The sequence below is a fragment of the Tiliqua scincoides genome, chromosome 2 (genome assembly GCF_035046505.1).
Source record: "Tiliqua scincoides isolate rTilSci1 chromosome 2, rTilSci1.hap2, whole genome shotgun sequence".
In the NCBI taxonomy this organism is placed as follows: Eukaryota; Metazoa; Chordata; class Lepidosauria; order Squamata; family Scincidae; genus Tiliqua; species Tiliqua scincoides.
Window position 1 is genome coordinate 124,898,787 of NC_089822.1, and position 6,152 is coordinate 124,904,938.

At 46.0% G+C, this 6,152-nt stretch overlaps 1 pseudogene; it reads right to left on the reverse strand.

Annotated features, from left to right (window-relative positions):
• Nucleotides 1–3,434: 3,434 nt before the first annotated feature.
• On the reverse strand, nucleotides 3,435–3,554 carry LOC136643449 (5S ribosomal RNA; annotated as a pseudogene).
• Between the last annotated feature and the right edge of the window lie 2,598 nt (nucleotides 3,555–6,152).

Below are 6,152 nucleotides of genomic sequence, written 5' to 3' on the forward strand. Positions count from 1 at the left end.
GAATACAGTACATTCTTTGTGAGAGACTAGCCAGCCAGCCACAGTTCAGGGGCTTTATAGGACCAGGTGGAACTCTAGTGTCCTTTTGCGTCACCTGATCTCTGCTGAGCTGGTGGCTGCAATACCGCCCTCCAGCCATTCACAGTGGTGGCGCTGCAGTGCAGCAAAGAACAGGCCAGCAGCCCCTTCCCCTTCTCTACCATAGGGCTACACACAATATGGAACCTGGATCCTGTTACTAAAGTCTCTAGTTTGCATTTTTGCAGAGGATCTTTTCACCTTTACCAGTTCTATAGTTGCTTAATACATTAGTTTAATGTACGCTGAGACAATCTGTGGGTAGGAAACAGCATGTGCACCATCTGACTAGAGAGAAATAGAGAGGCATAATCATCCATTTCAGGCCATTTTGGGACCACCCTTAGACAATGTGCCTCTACTTGTTTCCGGGTTGAATTCAAGGTGCTGGTTATGACCTATAAAGCCCTAAACGGCTTGGGACCAGCATATTTGAGAGACTGTCTTCTTCCATATAATCCGGTCCGTTCTCTAAGGTCATCAGAAGGGGCCCTGTTGGTTGTGCCATCATTGAGAGTGGTGAAGGGAATGGAGGCCAGAAACAGGGCCTTTTCGGTGGTGGTACCTGCACTATGGAATTCCCTCCCCTCTGAATTGAGAGCAGCTTCCTCATTGTTAACGTTCCGGCGGGGCCTGAAGACTTTTTTATTCAGGAAAGCCTTTGAGGCGCAATAAGGGCTGTTTTTATAAATTTCTTTTACTGCGTGCTTTCAGTCTGCTGCTATGTATTTTATCTTATTTTAATTGTTTTTAAGTGTTGTGGATTTTTAATGTTCATCTGTATTTTTAACTTGATTGTTAGCCGCCTTGGGTGCCCTTTGGGTAGAAAGGCGGAATACAAATCCAATAAATAAATAAATAAATAAATGTTGAGTGCTACCTGTTGGGCCCACCTCAGTGCCATATGACCCCATTGGTGGTCTTGTGACATCAGCAGGTTCTAGGTTGTGCAGGTTTTTGGATGTAATTGAACCAATAACCAGGGATGGGCACTCGACTTGGGTTGACTTGATTCCAGGTGCACTAAGCAGCTGTTTTTGACAATTCGAGTCAACTGGAGTCATGGATGTCACTGACCCTGACTGACTTGTGACTTGGGGCCAATAACTTGAAAAAAGAGTCTGGACTAGAAATGACTCAAGTTCCTATCTCTTTAATGTGTGTGTGTGTGTGTTCTTGCTTACTTTCTCCCCCCCCCCCCCCGACCTCCTATAGCCTTCACATTCAGGTCCAGCAACAAGCCCTGGGTGTGTTGGCAGGATCACACTGCTAGCCTGGCCCTCGCATTGCCCCAAAGAATTGCCCAGCAACCCTGGAGGCATACAAATTCATTGTAGTAATAATGATCACCATCAGTTTCTGCATAAACATATAGGCTATAATGGAATCGTGGGGAGTGTATCAACAAGCATATAGGTTGTTTAATGGAAAATGAACAGCATCAGGTTCCATCAACAAAGAGATATGAAGCTTGATCTATACAGCAGTGCATGATGTGGTGATGGCACCTGGCCTAGGTGCCTTTAAAAGGGGATTTGATAAATTTATGGAGGAAAAGTCCATCACAGGTTACAAGCCATAATGAGCATATGCAGCCTCCAGGTTTTAGAGATAGCCGATTTCTGAATGCCAGATGCAAGGGAGTGGCAACAGGATATGGTTGTCTTGTGTGCTACCTCAGGTACTTGATGGGCCACTGTGTGATACAGGAAGCTGGACTAGATGGGCCCTTGGCCTGACCCAATAGGGCAATTCTTAGAACCATAGGGTTCTTATGCATGTTTAGTCAGAAAATAGCCAGTGTATTGGGACTATGACTGGGTTACCTTGGAATAGTTAGCCTGAACAACCTTTTGTGGCTGTGGGGAGGATAAAATGAGAATTGGGGGGGGGGATACTATGTATAATAGAATCAAGATTTGGAAGTGACACACAAGATCATATAGTCCAACCCCCTGCCTATAGCAGGAAATTCTCCTACAGCATCTCCAGCAGATTCCTGTCAAACCTCTGCTTGAAGATCTCCAGTGAGGAAGAATCCACTACCTCCCTTCACTACCAAAGCACTCTTACCATCAAGAATTTCTTCCTGATGTCCAATCGAAATCTCCTTTCTTGCAATTTGTCTCATTGGATTTAGTTCTACTCTCAGAGCAGTTGAGAACAAATTTCTTCCTTCTCCCATACGACAGCCCCTCAGTTGTTTGATGAGTGCCATCTTCCCTCCTCTTAGCCTTCTCTTCTCCAGGCTGAACCTATCCTACCCTGAGCTCCCTGGAAGACAAGTGCAATGACTATGTAATAAATACATTTACAATGTGGTTGTATATCATTTTCTAATGTGTGCATGTGGACAGTATCTAACATGAATGCCATTTCCTGGGGTGGATATGAGCTCCCTCCCTTCCAAAACCTATGTTTCCCCAGCATCTCCTCCAAGAACCATGGCCTCCTCTTTGGGGCAGGTGTATTTCTTTCCTTCAGCAACAGTGCACAACTTGCATCAACCTGTCTCAGCAGCTCTCTGAAAAAAACTGCCCGCCAGGGAAATGAACAAAGATGGATTTCTGATGGAAGCCTGTGCACCCCCAGGAAAGAGGGTGCCCATCACCTGCTGTGCAATGCAACAGCCCTTCCCCTCTCCACAAACCTTCTTAGCATACTCATATTGCTTCTGACATGCCCAAGTGGAATCACTAAACACCCAGAATTTAGGGTAGATTAATTTTCATCTCCCCATGCAAATCAGTTGTAATTAGGATGGATTTAGTTCACACGGCACGGGCTGGGATGGCAGAAGCAGGGGAGGCGAGCTCTGTCTATCAGCCTTTCATTTTTTTTTTTAATCCTGAGATAATGATTTTGCAAACCAGGGATCCCATAGCCCAGGCTCCTGGTGTGTGGAATTGGCTGCATGAAACTGACAGCCAAAGACTTGCAGAAGCGCCAAACTGGGGCTCAATCATCTTCTTACGTCCCTAACTCAGAGGTTTTCAACCAGTATGTTCGGGCACATTGGTGTGCTGTGAATGATCCACAGATGTGCCATGGATGTTTCAGTGGGGGTCATTTAGTAGCAGGGCTGTTGGGGAATGTGTGCACCAGCCTTCCCACTCACTGTCAGAAAAGCAGGAGATCAGAAGCCAATTGAAGTAGCTCTATAGGTGGTGGGCTGGAGGAGGCATTGGGCAGACAAGAGTAGGGGCACCCCTCATTCGTCTACTGCTCCCTCCCCAAATCCCTGCTTAAAACGCTTCAGTTAGCTTCATAGCTAGGCCAGCCCTGGCAGTACGCTTCCCAAGACAGTAATCATCTGTAGTGGTTGGCAACCTTCATTCTCAAAAGACTATGGTATAAGCCTACAGCACCCGGTATTCCCAGGTGGTGTCCCATCCAATTACTAACCAGGCCTGACCCTGCTTAGCTTCCAAGATCAGATGAGATTGGGCACGTGCAGGGTAACAGTTGCTGTCATCTGTAGTGGGACCAGTCCAAATCAGAACTAGCAAGGCATAGAGCTAAGGTTGCAATCCTATGCACACTTACATGGGAGTGAGCACCATTGACTATAATGGGACTTACTTCTGAGTAGACATGCATAGGATTGGGCTGTAAACCACCCCCCACACCATGCTTCTGATTCGGATCAGTCCCACATGGCTGCTATTTAGGATGAAAAATCAAGCCTACCAGGACCAATCGCATTTTGAAAGTAATGTATGCTTTGGCCATCTGAGTAATTCATCGTTAGGAGAAACCGCATCGTTAGGTGAACTGCTTGTACCTTACCCAGTGGCGTAGCTAATGATTGCGTAGCCTGGTGCTGAGCTCAAAGTGATGCCCCGGAGGTGATGTCACAACCAGAAGTGATGTCACACCTGGGCTTTTAAAAAAGTAAAAATGGGAGGGGATCCACCTCCTCCCACCAGTAGCTCACCAACCATTTGCTCTGCTGCCTTCCCCCCCTCAACCAGTGGCATAGTTAAGGCATCTACCTGCTACCTGGAGTCAAAGAAGATTTTGTAGGCCCCCCCCTATGACAACATCAAATTTAATTAATTTAGTAAATAAATAAAAGTGTGTCCCTCATTGGTTAGAGACACTGTGCTGGGGTGAAGAGGGATGGTTATACACCCTCTTCTAAATATAAGAGGAGCACCACTTGAAAAAGTGCCTCTTTACCCAGTTAGCAGGGGTAACTGTACTGTGATACATGGAAATGAGAACTGGCTCATATTAGCACCTTATTGGTTCCATGCTGCATTATAATAATATCTCATTGGTTTTCAGGGCAATCAGTCTCGTAGTTCAGTTCTGAATTAAGCAAATCCACTTTTTGTTCCATAAGGCAGTTGTGTTTTCATGTTCTGGTTAATTAGCCATAACTTTTAACAGAATAGAGATATTCCAATCTGGTTTGTTTCATTGCATTCTGCATTAAGTTACCTTTCCAATGATATATAACATGATTGTATTATTCATACATACTAAAGTTTTCACAGTTTTGGCTACTAGGGTCGAGCTCCGCTTGTTGGCCCCCTAAAGCTTGTTGCCCAGTGCGACTGCTATCCCCTGCACCCCCTTAGCTATGCCACTGACCTTACTTTGCCTCATTTCCTACTGCCTTCTGCCTTGTCTGCCTCTGAACCTCATCACCAGACCATCTTCAATGATATCATCTGCATCTGGCTCTTTGGATCCTAGTGGTTCAGCAGTGGTGGCAGAATGCTACCTGATACTTTCTTGGGCCTGCCACCTCTACACAATTTTTGTGTTTGTTTTCTAAAGAAAAAGTGCAAGGAGCAAGGGAAGGAGGCAAGTAATCCACTTTCCACTTGCTTTCAGCTGGTTGTATCTCTGGTGGCAGACTTGAGGATGCTATGGATGCAACCCATATCACCTTGCCTAATGGATGGGCTGCTCCTGTGTGCCTGTGCCAGAACCAGACCTCTCAGCCAACCTTCAAGCCCTAGGCTTAGCTATGGCATGACACTGCTTTGCTGCAGAGGGAAGCATATCACACACCTTTATGCCAATCTCTTAGCTCCATTTGCCTGGGTTGGGAAGCTTGATCAGCTGTGCACTCAGTCTAGTCCCTATCATAGATATACCCTCAAATCATTAATATGAAGTTGTTCTGTCATCACTTGTACCTTTAAAAGCTTCCTGCCCACCTCCCCCTTTTCATGGAAGGGAATGACCCCGAGGGTGTTTTAGTGACAACAATATCATGATGGAGTGTCAAGCAGTGAAAGGTACAAACCCTGCTATTTGATTTTAATTAACATCAGCTCCCCAAACGCCATTAACAAAACTGAGAAAGAAGCAAACAGCTGAAAGCCCCACCCGTTCCCCAGCGGCACTCGCAATCCTGGCAGCGTCTGTTTTAAGATTCCAAGGCGGCTCATCAACCCGTCTCCAAATATTTAGCTAATTAACGCTGCCTTGTACTTGGGCTCCTGTTTACGCATCTTGTTGTTTGCAGCAAGAAGCAGATTACAGTGGGAGGCAGGAGGCAAAGCCATCAGAGGTGGAGCGAGCCCTGCCTAGAAGTTGACATGCAGGATGTGGCGTGGACTGCACAAGCTGCTGGGGTCTTTTCTAAAGAAGGCTGACTCCTTTTCACAAAGCAGTTTGCCACTCACAAAAGGGGCTCCCACCGGGAGGGGTAATCAAACGGCGGTGAACATTTTCACCTATTCTGCCTTGTTATGTGCATCTTGATAAGGGGTGTCCAACATAAGCCCCGTGGGCCGAACGTGACCCCCAGAAGCAATTTATTCGGCCCCCCCCATTATAATTGGGTCAGCTGATAATTGGGCTATCTTGTATCCTGAAAATAGAACAAAATTTGCACATTTTCTTTTCTGTCATATGCAGCTGATGGGTTTCTATGTGAGGACAAAGTGCGCACTTCTGTCCATCATCTGCTTAATGACATCACATTGTGCTTAATGACATCACTTCTGGCCCACAGCAGGTGCCACGAATGCTAACTTTGGCCCTCAGTATGAAACAAGTTTGACATCCCTGGTCTTGATCCTCTCCCTTGGGCTTAACATATAAAGAGTACA